The sequence below is a fragment of the Triticum urartu genome, chromosome 6, assembly GCF_003073215.2.
Source record: "Triticum urartu cultivar G1812 chromosome 6, Tu2.1, whole genome shotgun sequence".
In the NCBI taxonomy this organism is placed as follows: domain Eukaryota; kingdom Viridiplantae; phylum Streptophyta; class Magnoliopsida; order Poales; family Poaceae; genus Triticum; species Triticum urartu.
In genome coordinates, this window is record NC_053027.1 from 456157555 (window position 1) to 456171857 (window position 14303).

Below are 14303 nucleotides of genomic sequence, written 5' to 3' on the forward strand. Positions count from 1 at the left end.
TAAATATAGCATTACATCATCCATATACAATCAAGGTCCGACTACGGAACCAAAATAAAGACAACCTCAAAAGCATAGGTCCTCGATCGCCCCAACTGGGCTCCTCTACTGATCAACAGGAAACAGAACAACACAACGAACAAGATCTTCATCGAGCTCCCACTTGAGCTGGGTTGCGTCATCTGCACTGGTATCATCGGCACCTGCAATTGTTTGGAAGTAATTGTGAGTCACGAGGACTCAGCAATCTCACACCCTCGCGATCAAGACTATATAAGCTTATGGGTAGGAAAGGGTAGTGAGGTGGAGCTGCAACAAGCACTAGCATATATGGTGACTAACATACGCAAATGAGAGCGAGAAGAGGAGCAAAGCACGGTCGAGAAACTAAAATGATCAAGAAGTGATCTTGAAACTACTTACGTTCAAGCATAACACAAGAACCGTGTTCACTTTTCGGACTCCGCCGAGAAGAGACCATCACGGCTACACACGCGGTTGATGCATTTTAATTAAGTTAAGTGTCAAGTTCTCTACAACCGGACATTAAAAAATTCCCATCTGCCCATAACCGCGAGCACGGCTTTCGAAAGTTCAAAACCCTGCAGGGGTGTCCCAACTTAGCCCATCACAAGCTTTCACGGTCAATGAAGGATATTCCTTCTCCCAGGAAGACCCGATCAGACTCGGAATCCCGGTTACAAGATATTTCGACAACGGTAAAACAAGACCAGCAAAGCTGCCCGAATGTGCCAACAAATCCTGATAGGAGCTGCACAAATCTCGTTCTCAGGGCACACTGGATGAGCAATCCGTACAACTAAAACCAACCCTCAAGTTTCCCTGAGGTTGCGTTGCAAGGGGCTCTAGTTTGGACCAACACTCAGAGGAGCACTGGCCCGAGGGGGTTAAAATAAAGATGACCCTCGGGCTCAGAAAACCCGAGGGAAAAAGGCTTAGGTGGCAAATGGTAAAACCAAGGTTGGGCCTTGCTGGAGGAGTTTTATTCAAGGCGAACTGTCAAGGGGTTCCCATTATAAGCCAACCGCGTAAGGAACGCAAAATTAAGGAACATAACACCGGTATGACGGAAACTAGGGCGGCAAGAGTGGAACAAAACACCAGGCATAAGGCCGAGCCTTCCACCCTTTACCAAGTATATAGATGCATTAATTAAATAAGAGATATTGTTATATTCCAACATATCCAATGTTCCAACATGGAACAAACTTCACCTGCAACTAGCAACGCTATAAGAGGGGCTGAGCAAAGCGGTAACATAGCCAAACAACGGTTTGCTAGGACAAGGTGGGTTAGAGGCTTCACATGGCAATATGGGAGGCATGATAAAGCAAGTGGTAGGTATCGCAACATAGCAATAGAGCGAGAAACTAGCAAGCAAAGATAGAAGTGATTTCGAGGATATGGTCATCTTGCCTGAGATCCCGCAAGGAAGAAGAACAAGTCCATGAAGAAGACAAACGGACGAAGTCGAACGAATCCTCACAAACGCGACGTTATCGGAACTAACCCGAAGAAGCAACACCGGAAAGAAGCAAACAACATAATAAACAACCACCGCATAAACATGGCATGATGCACAACCAAGTATGATGCATGTCCGGATTAATGAAGCATGGCATGGAAAAACGCACAAACAATCCTACAAATTAAGTGGAGCTCAATATGCAACGAGTTGCATATTGACGGAACACCACATCAATTATTTAGTTCACTCTCGTTTAGGTACCCAACAATTTTAAATGTTGTCAAACATGGCAAGAGGTGAAACATGAGCAAAATACACAGTTAGGCATTTTAAATGAGGCCGGAAACATCAAACAACAAATCCGGTAAACCCTCATGTGCATTAGTAATTTAATGCAACAACAATTTTTAAACATTTTTAATGTTATTATCATGATGCGGATGGCATGTTCAAGTTTTATGCAGTATTTATGAAAATGTCGACATGATAAGATATGAGGCATTTGTCATCATGGCGGAAACGAAAGGGGTGCCACGGCAACGAATCCGAACATGGTGCCACGACGACATATCGGTGATCCGGTAGCTCAAAGGGATACCGGTGCAAAAGGAAGTGGGTGTGAGTGTGTCATGCAAGATGATGGGGTGATCCCAGTTGCCGGGTTCCCACGGGTGGACGGCATGGCAACGAGGAGGAACATGCAAGATGGCAATTTCAGACACGGTGCAAACACGAGGTTCATCTCATTCAACACACATGCATTCGGTCCACGGACAGTCGTCTCGGGGTTATACCTTCAAAGTGCGCGGTTCGGGTTCGAAGGGACGTAGACGGAAGTAGGCGTTCTCGCCACGTTCGTAGTGGTAGTAGTTGTACTCATGCCGTGGTGGAAATAGTGGTTCACGTCGATGGTAGTGGTACATAGCAATCGTGGACGAACTTGGAGGGTCATCAGTAGTCGTTCATGAGGGTCTTGACGAATCCACGTAGTCGTACACGTTCAAGAAGAAATTTATGCAGCGTCGAGGCACTTGGCAATTTCGTGTAGTCGGTCTTGCCGGTCTTGGTCTCGACAATGTAGTTGTACAAGCACGCCATCGGACTTGTCGAACCCAAACTCTTCGAGGGCCGTCGTGGTACTTGGCGCTTGCCGGGTGGTGTTTGCCGAAACCAGGGGAACTTGACGAAATCTTCAACAATGGAACTTGGCGATACTCCTTGTTCGGTAGTCGTACATGGTTCGGAGTGGTACTTGCGTCTTCGGTCAGTAGTCGTTCGAGCATCCGTGGTCTTGCCAGAGGGGTACTTGGCGCTTGCGGTCCAACTCCGAGGTCATAGCCGTGTAGTCGAACTCCGTCATGGTCGTCGGTGTCTTGGCGGGTTGCAGAACAACAACGGAATGGAGGGAGACGAAGCCGCAGCCGGTGGTCAACGCCCATGGCAGTTCAGGGCGTGGTGCGGGGCTGCAGGCAGACGCTGCTGACGATCTGGGGACACCGGGACCGAAAGCAAAGGAGCAGGGGAGGAGATGGGAAGCAGCGGCTGCAGCTGGAGCTTGGGCCATGGCTGCACGACAGGAGAGGAGGAGGGCGCGACGAAGGGATGGCACGACCCGGTTGGCCGAGGAGTTCGACGGCGGCCATGCTTCAGCGGCCTCGGTCACCGGCAGCGGAGGTGCAAGGTGAGTTGCGGCCTCCTGGTGGTCACGGACGGCGGCGATGCTGGAGACAGAAGGAACGGCGCGAAGGACGGGCGGCTTGGGCGGCAGGATGTGCAAAAGGGAGCAGGGAGCAGAGGCCGACGGGCAGTGGGGATGGCCAACAGCGATGGACCCCAAGGAGCGGCGGTGCTGCAATCCTCCATGGCCTCGACATGGTTCCTGTTCGTCTGGTCGCTGGTCGTCGGCGCGTGGAGGAGCAAGGGCGAGGCAGAGGGGGAGAGGGAAAGAGGTGGCGGCGCTGTGGCCCTGGTAGGACGACGACCGTGGGCACAGGACCTCGCTCCTCTCCCTGGTGAAGCAAGGAAGGAGGGGATCGAGGGAGAGGGGTGCTGTGACCGAGAGAAGGTGGGGATCAAGCGTGGCTCTCTGGCGGCGCGAGGGAACGAGGAGGACGGGCGCAGGGGATCGAGCTAGCTAGGGTTACCTGCTACCTCTTGAGCATTGCGTTGGTTTTCCCCGAAGAGGAAGGGATGATGCAGCAAAGTAGCATAAGTATTTCCCTCAGTTTTTGAGAACCAAGGTATCAATCCAGTAGGAGGCTACGCGCAAGTCCCTCGTACCTGCACAAAAAAAAATCCTCGCAACCAACGCAAATAGGGGTTGTTAATCCCTATAAAGCCACTTACGAGAGTGAGATCTGATAGATATGATAAAGATAATATTTTTGGTATTTTTGTGATAAAGATGCAAAATAAAATAAAGGCAAAGGAAATAGCAAAGGAAATAACTAAGTAGTAGGAGATCAATATGATAAAGATAGACCCGGGGGCCATAGGTTTCACTAGTGGCTTCTCTCGAGAGCATAAGTATTCTACGATGGGTGAACAAATTACTGTTGAGCAATTGACAAAATTGAGCATAGTTATGAGAATATCTAGGTATGATCATGTATATAGGCATCACGTCCGAGAAAAGTAGACCGACTCCTGCCTGCATCTACTATTACTCCACTCATCGACCGCTATCCAGCATGCATCTAGAGTATTAAGTTAAAAACAGAGTAACGCCTTAAGCAAGATGACATGATGTAGAGGGATAGACTCATGCAATATGAAGAAAACCCCATCTTGTTATCCTCGATGGCAACAATACAATACGTGCCTTGCTGCCCTTACTGTCACCCGGAAAGGACACCGCAAGATTGAACCCAAAGCTAAGCACTTCTCCCATTGCAAGAAAGATCAATCTAGTAGGCCAAACCAAACTGATAATTCGAAGAGACTTGCAAAGATAACCAATCATACATAAAAGAATTCAGAGAAGATTCAAATAGTATTCATAGATAGAGTTGATCATAAACCCACAATTCATCGGTCTCAACAAACACACCGCAAAAAGAAGATTACATCGAATAGTTCTCCACAAGAGAGGGGGAGAACATTGTATTGAGATCCAAAAAGAGAGAAGAAGCCATCTAGCTACTAACTATGGACCCGTAGGTCTGAGGTAAACTACTCACACTTCATCGGAGAGGCTATGTTGTTGATGTAGAAGCCCTCCGTGATCGATGCCCCCTCCGGCGGAGCTCTGGAACAGGCCCCAAGATGGGATCTCGTGGATACAGAAAGTTACGGCGGTGGAATTAGGGTTTTGGCTCCGTATCTGTTCGTTTGGGGGTACGTGGATATATATAGGAGGAAGAAGTACGTCGGTGGAGCAACAGGGGGCCCACGAGGGTGGAGGGCACGCCTGGTGGGGGTGGGCGCGCCCCCCTACCTCGTGGCCTCCTGTTTTATTTCTTGACGTAGGGTCCAAGTCTCCCGGGTCTTATCTGTTGAGAAAATCACGTTCCCGAAGGTTTCATTTCGTTTGGACTCCGTTTGATATTCCTTTTCTTCGAAACCCTAAACAGGCAAAAAACAGCAATTCTGGGCTGGGCCTTCGGTTAATAGGTTAGTCCCAAAAATAATATAAAAGTGGATAATAAAGCCCAATAATGTCCAAAACAGTAGATAATATAGCATGGAGCAATCAAAAATTATAGATACGTTGGAGACGTATCATTACCGCGGGGCGTGGTTGGGCCTTGGAGGCCAGCCTAGCTGGGATGGGCTCTCTCCCCTCTATCTCTGATCATTAATAGAAGAAAGAAAGAAGAAAGAAAGGAAAGAGAGGAAAGAAAGAAAAAAAAGGAGAGAAGAAAAGGGATGATGGCACAGGGATTATTTTTCCTGGACTCACAAAATTGAGCTTGACCCAAGAAAAAAGGAAAAGCGCATGTGAGTGAAGTTTGGATTCAAACTCATTCGAATTATTTCAAATGGGTTCAAAAGTAAGGGGTGTTTGGAAGGCCCCAAAAATGTTCGGATTTTTGGAGGAACCTCGGCAAAAGGGAAGAGAAAAATTGGGCAAGGTTTTCAAGTCAAGCTTGAACTAGAAAAGACATGGGGAAAATGCAAGTGTGTTATGGTGAATTCCAAAAGAATGGAATATTTACTATAGCTCCCCAATATCGGGAGGATGTGTTATAAAGAGAATCACCATGTGAATTCCCTCGGTTTAAATGGACGGAAGATCCATGCGGTTTATTTATTTAAGTTGCCGAAAGGATCGATATGGTTGACTAGAGGGGGGGGGTGAATACGCAACTAACAACTTTTAACTTTTCTTTACCAAATTAAACTTTGCATCAAAGTAGGTTGTCTAGATGTGCAACTAGGTGAGCAACCTATATGATGCAATAACAACAAACAAGCAAGCAAGCAAGAGAAGTAACACTAAAGAGCTTGCATAAGTAAAAGTAAGAAATAACCAAGAGTAGATCCGGTGAAGACGAGGATGTGTTACCGAAGTTCCTTCCTTTTGAAGGGAAGTACGTCTCCGTTGGAGCGGTGTGGAGGCACAATGCTCCCCGAGAAGCCACTAAGGCCACCGTATTCTCCTCACGCCCTCACACAATGCGAGATGCCGTGATTCCACTATTGGTGCCCTTGAAGGCGGTGACCGAACCTTTACAAACAAGGTTGGGGCTCTCTCCACAACTTAATTGGAGGCTCCCAACGAAACCACGAAGCTTCACCACAATGGAATATGGCTCCGAGGTGACCTCAACCGTCTAGGGTGCTCAAACACCCAAGAGTAACAAAATCCACACAAGAAAGTATGGGGGAAGCAAATATCCTTTGGTGGAAGTGTAGATCTAGGTCTCCTCCTTCAATCCCTAGCAAATCAACAAGTTTGAGTGGCTAGAGAGAGAAAGATCGGGCAAGAGAGCTTGAAGTGCATTAATGGTGGAGTGAGAGAGGTCAAAGGTGAGAGTGGTAGGTGGGAGAAGCTCCCTTATATAGCAACCCTAAATTCCAGCCGTTACTGCGTTTTTTGCACTACAGCGGTACAACCGGTCCTCGTCCCGGTACAACCGGGACTCACGGTGTATCTGCAGAACCCTACCAAGCGGTACAACCGGACCTGCAGGCGGTAGTACCGGCTAAGAAAAATAACCGGACTAACCGCCTAGCCACCGCATCAAAACAGGAGCTTGACCGGTACTTGGGCGGTGCCTGGCCGGAACAACCACATGGCCTTGAGCTCTTGGGCGGCTAAGTTCTGAGCGGAAGAACCGCTCGGACCACCGGTGGTACCAGTCATCGAGGAACGACCGGACCAACCGGGCCACTACCGCCCAAGAACCGCATCAAAACAGAAGCGCGAGCGGTACTTGAGCGGTGCATGGTCGGAACCACCGCCCTAGCTTTTGCAGAGCATGGTGGCAGTACCACCGCCCGGAGGCAGCGGTACAACCACTTGAGCAAAGCTGATGAGCGACAAGACCCAGCGGTACAACTGCTCCAGAGAGCGTTACAACCGCTGGGCAGAAACAGTGAGCAGGAATAGATAAGGGAAGAGACAAGGAAAACTCTCTCTCACACACACACACCTGAGAAAGACAAAGGAGGGGTGATGAAGGTGTACGTGAAAAGATTCCCCCAGTTCTTTCTAATGAGGATTCCCTCTTGATAGTACGGGTTCCCTACGACCAAAGAGATAAAAAGCATAGGGGACTCCGTCTTCGATCTTTTCCTACAAGAGATAATAGCTTTCCGATGTGGGCCTAAGCGTCAAGAACCTGAAACATTTAGCACAGGATTAGACCAACAAAGGGTTGTCATCATTATCCAAAACATAAAGTAGGGAAATGCCCTTTCAATCTCCCCCTTTTTGGTGGATGATGACAACAATATGATTTGCAAGAGAGAAGTCTATGAAATCTAGTCAGAACTCCCCCTAGATGTGTGCCCCAATAAGAACACGCTGTTAGAAAGCATGGGCACACTCTCAGGGCTAGACTCCCCCTAGATTTTATAGACTCACCACTCTAAGTACATAATATGAGAGACAAGATAACGGATAGATAGGAAAAATAACAATAATAATAACCGACGAACTGATAGCAATAAAAGGAGTAGCAAAAGTCTCACACACAGCAAGAAACCACGAACAAAGTTCAACACTAAAAGAGAAACACGAGGAAACGAGAAACCCAACCCATGCAAATCCCGAGACCTATAGAACCCTCTCCCCCTTTGGCATCAAGACACCAAAAAGGAAAAGAGCGAAGCTAGCGTCCCAAAGCTCAGTAGTCCTCCTCTGACTCCTCGGTCGCATCTGGATCCTCATCAGCAGAGTCGTCATCGTCGTCGGGATCGGATTCCTCCATGGCATTGTCAGCAGCAGCAAAAGAGGTGGATGGCTGGGGAGGGGCCTCATCATCAGACCAGGTGATGTGGGTTGAAATCCAACGCTCCTCTAGGGTGATGCTCTTCTCAGAGCCACTCTGAACCAACATATTGAGGTGCTTCATCATTGCAATTTGGCGACACCGTGCAAGCTTCTCATTGACATGTGCCTCATGCATCTTCTTTTGGATTTCAGTCTGGAGACAAAAGGTCTTCTTCACCTTGGCAGTGAGCTTGGCCACCCAAGGGGGCTTGTCCCCTGGCTCCATCTCAAAGTACTCATCGTCAGAAGTGGCATAGACATCCTCAGGAGCATTGGCAGGGAAGCGGGGCTCGGCGTGCTTCTTCTTCTTAAGAAGCTTGACCTCATGAATAGTGAGATTGTCTGGAGAAGTGAGAAGCTCTCCAGGACGACGAACAGCCCACACAGAGTTCAAAAAGCACATGACAAATGGAGCGTAGATTGGGACCTTACGGTAGATGACCATGTTGTACATTTCATGCCACAACCAATTTGACACATCAAACGTTGCACCAGTCCCCACCATGGTCTTCATAGTAACCATGAAGTCAACCAGATAGCCATGAATCTCATCTTGGTTGCCCACCTTGGGCAAGAGCACATTACGGAACACTCGATGCATGATGTCATAGACCTTCTCCAAATCCTTGGATTCTCCAATAATCCCAAGGCCCCGAATGTATAGAGGGGCAAGCTTCCCCTTAGGCATGGACTCAGGATGGTCATGAGGACGAATGCCACCCCTTCCTTCCAGACCGGTATCATCATACCCAATAGCATTGCAGAAAGCCCTCCAGGGAACTTGAAAGAGCTCATCACGACACATGAAAGTGAGAGTGCGTGCGTCGTCTTCTCCAAAGTGAACCGTGGCATAGAACTGATGGATGGGTTGAACATCAAAGTCATAGTTGACTGACATGAGCTTGACAAGATCAAATTCCTCATAGAGAGCCAATGCCTCACCAAAATACTCCAAGTTGCTCCTCCAATGGTCAAGATCGTTGGTCCACTGCTTGGCATACCTGTTCTTGTTGTGCTCAAAGAGTTCATGTACAATTCGTACTTGCATCTCATTCCGGAACTGAACGGTGGTCCAACGAGGAGCAATGGGAACCTCATAAGGATTCTTCGAGTGGTAGGCTTCCCAATCCTTGGCTTTCCAGCGATGCAACGACAGTACCACACGTTGCTTTGCAGCAGCAGACTTTTCACGGCGAGTGGGCTTGGTGGGAATCACAACCTCTTCTTCATCATCAGACACAACCGGACGCAAGGTCTGTCATGCCCTCTTCTTGGTCTTGCGAGGAACAGAGCGAGAACTAGAGCCACCTGAACACACGCACAAGGAGAACACAAGAGACCCAACAAAGATGAGAGGATTGCACACACAAAGAAGATAAGATATATTGCACAAACTTTAGAAAATGAAACAGGGCTACATGGTGCAGATAACCCGGTTGAACCGGTTCTCCTACCGGTAGTACCGCTCCAGCGGTTGTACCGCCCGTAGAGGCGGTAGAACTGCTGGACAGTGGTACTACGGGTAGAGACTAGATTGAACCGCGAAATATGAATCATACTAGCCATATCTACTTTCAAAGACGTGCAATCTAAGCAGGAGGCAAAAAGTGATCTCTTCCACCCAATAGTTTAATCAATAAACGCGGAATGTCAAGTAATGCCCTAGAACAAAGGGAACAAACCCTAGAAGAAATAACGAAGGACAAGGGGCATTACCGGCATCCATGGGAAGAGATCGAGAAGGAGGAGGCCTCCTTGGAGAGGATCCACGGAGACCCCACGGATCCGAAGCGCGAGAAGCACTCCGGGGCAGAGGCAATGGCGGCCGGCGGCTAGGGCACAAGATGGGAAGGGCTGGGGAAGGAAGAAAAGAAATCCCCACCAACCCCGAGGGGTATATATAGACCCAAAGCCGCGCGAGGTTGTACCGCTCAAGGGAGTAGTTGTACCGCTGCCTGGTACGAGCCAGTGGTTACGGGCAGTACTTCCGTCGCCAAGAGGCAGCGGTAGTACCGCCGTAACCAACCGGTAGAACCGGTCAGACGGGCACCCCAGTGGTTGAGCGGTGGAACCGCTCAGCTATCGCTAGGAGACCGCCTGGAGAGCACCAGCGGTTGAACCGCCTATGACCCCGGTTGTACTGCCCGGACACCATCACCAAAGCCAAGGTCAAGAGTGTGCAAAGAGACTAGAAGGCTTGAGGAAGGGAAGGCTTGGGATAGAAAAGGCATGGGGAAAAAGGTGGGTCTCCAAGAAAAACAAAAAGAAAAAGAAAGAGAAACACCCTTGGAGACCCCAACACCTAGCGCCTAAGAAAACAAACTGAGGCACGAACAAGAAGAACTAACACAAGGCACAACATGAACAAGGGGGTCGGAGGCCGTAGCCCCCTATGTATGAGTCAATTGGTATGGCACCGCGAAGAATTATCCTTGGGCCCATGACCAAAACTCGTCTTTGAAGCACAAGTACCATCACAAATGGCTAATGTGAAAGAGTTGTTCAATTTATGCATAATGGGGGGAGGGAGAGTTCATCGAGAGAACAACACTCCCCCTATGTCCATGCCTGCATCTAAACGAGATAACAAGTTGAGTATTGTGGGTTGTGCAAGGGTTCAAGTAGCATTGCTCGAATCAATGATATTTAGCTCATGCCTTAACTCGCGAAATCTTGCTTCATCCAACGGCTTCGTGAAAATATTTGCAAGGTTATCATGAGTGTTGACATAGTTGAGCTCGATCTCCCCTCGCCTAATGTGATCCCGGATGAAGTGATACCGAATCTCGATATGCTTCGTCTTGAAGTGTTGCACCGGGTTGAGAGAAATCTTGATGGCACTTTCATTGTCACACCAAAGAGGCACTTTGTCACAAATGACACCGTAATCCTTTAAAGTTTGCCTCATCCATAGGAGTTGTGCACAACAACTACCGGCCGCTACATACTCCGCTTTGGTGGACGAGAGAGACACACAACTTTGCTTTTTGGAAGACCAACTTACCAAAGAGCAACCAAGGAATTGGCACCCTCCGGAAGTGGACTTCCTATCCACTTTGTCTCCCGCCCAATCGGAATCCGAATACCCTACAAGCTTGAAGTTTGATCCTCTTGGGTACCATAAGCCAAAGTTTGGGGTATGAGCCAAATATCGAAAGATTTGTTTGACCGCCACATAGTGACTTTCCTTAGGTGCGGGTTGAAACCATGCACAAATTCCCACACTCAACATGATATCCGGTCTAGATGCACAAAGGTAAAGTAAGGAACCAATCATGGAGCGATATACCTTTTGATCCACCGCTTTACCATTGGGATCTATGTCAAGTTGGCACTTGGTGGGCATTGGAGTGGAAGCCGGCTTGACGTCACTTAGCTTGAATCTCTTGAGCATGTCTTGAGTGTATTTGGCTTGGTTAATGAAGGTTCCTTCTCTTCTTTGCTTCACTTCGAACCCTGGAAAGAACTTCAACTCTCCCATGGAAGACATCTCGAACTTTGAGGTCATGAGAGCGGCAAATTCCTCATTGAAAGCTTTGTTAGGGGAACCAAAGATAATACCATCAACATATAATTGTCACACAAACAACTCCCCTTTGACCTTCTTAGTAAAAAGAGTGGGGTCAATTAGCCCAACTTCAAAACCACGGTCTTGTAACAACTCGGTAAGGTGGTCAAACCACACACGTGGGGCTTGTTTAAGGCCATAGAGTGCCTTATCGAGTTGATACACATGATCGGGAAAGTAGGGATCCTCGAACCCGGGGGGTTGCTTGACATAAACCAATTCATTAATAGGAACATTAAGGAAAGCACTCTTCACATCCATTTGTTGTAACTTAAAGTTATGATGAGAAGCATATGCAATCAACATGCGCATGGATTCAAGACGAGCAACGGGAGCAAAGGTTTCACCGTAGTCGATACCCTCGACTTGGGAGTAGCCTTGTGCTACCAAACGAGCCTTGTGCTACCAAATGAGCCTTGTTGCGAATGATAATCCCATGGGCATCTTGCTTGTTCTTAAATATCCACTTGGTTCCAATGACATTGTGGTTCCCCGTCAGCCTTGGCACCAATCTCCACACTTCGTTGCGCTCGAAGTTGTTGAGTTCTTCATGCATGGCATTGAGCCAATCCGGATCTTCGAGCGCCTCATAGACCTTGTGGGGTTCGACACAAGAGACAAACGCGTGATGCTCACAATAGTTTGCTAATTGTCTACGAGTGCTTACCCCCTTTCTTAAGCTTCCAAGCACATTCGTCATGAGATGATCCTTGGTGGAGAGCTTGGAAGCAACCTTGGCGGCACGACGCTCCAATTCCTCCTCGGGGGTGAGACGAGAAGTAGTCATTTGATCATCTTGAGCGTCGTCTTGAGCTTGTTCTTGTTATTGAACTTGCTCGGAGGAGAGAACTTGACCTTGGGCATCACTTGGTGTGTCAACACCGTCTTGAGCATGATCTTGTTCTTGAGGATGAGGGCCTTCATGTTGTTCTTCGGAAGCGTGTGGGCCTTGGGTTGGTGATGGCTCCACTCGAGTGGAGCATTGTCCTTCTCCCTTGGCCACAAGGGGTTCATCAATGGGTAGGATAAAGCTAACACCCATTCTTCTTATGGCTTGAGGAGGAATTTCATCACCTACATCACAAGTGCCACTTTGCTCCACTTGGGAGCCGTTATTTTCATCAAACTCCACGTTACACGTCTCCTCAATAAGTCCCGTGGATTTATTGAGGACACGGTAAGCATGAGAGTTTGTAGCATAACCAACAAATATGCCCTCATAAGCTCTAGCTTCAAATTTAGACAACCGAACACCTTTCTTGAGAATGAAACACTTACACCCGAACACCCGAAAGTACTTGAGGTTGGGCTTGTTACCGGTGAGTATCTCATATGGAGTCTTGTTCAAGCCCTTGCGGAGGTAGAGCCGATTGGATGCATGACACGCGGTGTTGATGGCTTCGGCCCAAAAGTTGTATGGAGACTTGAATCCGCCATCATGGTCCTTGCCGCATCCATCAACGTCCGGTTCTTCCTCTCCGAGACACCGTTTTGTTGAGGGGTGTAAGGTGTGGAATATTGATGCTTGATCCCCTCATCACTAAGAAACTCATCCAAGGTGTAGTTCTTGAACTCGGTGCCGTTGTCACTTCTTATTGTCAAGATCTTTGCATTGTGTTGACGTTGTGCTTCATTTGCAAAGTCAATGACGGTTTGTTGGGTCTCTCTCTTTCTCTTGAAGAAATACACCCAAGTGTATCTTGAGTAGTCATCCACAATCACCAAGCAATACTTCCTACCCCCAAGACTATTGAAGGATGGAGGCCCAAAGAGATCCAAGTGAAGGAGCTCCAAAGGCCTCTTTGAGTAAATGATAGTCGTGGGAGGGTGAGCCTTCTCATGTAGCTTTCCTTCGATACAAGCACTGCAAGCACGATCTTTAGCAAAACTAACATTCATTAGTCCATGGACATGGTCCCCCTTGAGAAGACTTTGCAAAGATCTCATATTAACATGGGCTAAACGGTGATGCCAAAGCCATCCCACATCAACTTTAGCCATTAGGCATGTCGCGGTCTTAGTGGGTCGCTCCGAAAAGTTAATCACATATATACCGTTCTCGACATGCCCAACAAAGGCTACCTTAAGAGTCTTGCTCCACAAGAGGGCCACGGTATTGATATCAAAGAAAGTGGCAAAGCCCATGATTGCAAGTTGACGAACGGAAAGTAAATTGTTTGCAAGGGACTCAACAAGCATGACCTTCTCGATCGTGAGATCATGAGAAATGACTACCTTGCCAAGTCCCAATACCTTAGAAGATGAGGCGTCACCCCACTCGACATTGGTGGGCATAGATGGAATCTTGTGCACGTCCACCACCAATTCCTTGCATCCGGTCATATGATTTGTAGCTCCGCTATCGAGCAACCATGATCCCCCACCGAAAGCAAACACCTACAAGAGATCAATGCTTGGTTTTAGGTACCCATTTTGTAATGGGTCCTTTGATGTTAGTAACAAGGGTCTTTGGAACCCAAATAGACCATTCAATGTACTCATGAGGGGAACCAACAAATTTGGCATAGACATGCCCATCACTAGCGCGACATAACATATAAGAAGGATTAAAATTGCCGGCTTTGATGGGAGTAGTGACATTGCCCTTTTTGACACCGCCACTCTTCGCATTGTTCTTCTTCTCCTTGGAAGCACTCTATCCCTCCTTCACAAAGGTTTGCATGAGAGGAGGAGGTCGTTTGGTCTTCTCATTCTTCTTCTTGTTCTTGGACTCGAGCACGTACCCAATCCCTTCCTTAGCCACAACTCCCTTTTGGTTGGTCAAGAGGTCGTTGAGGTTCTTCTTG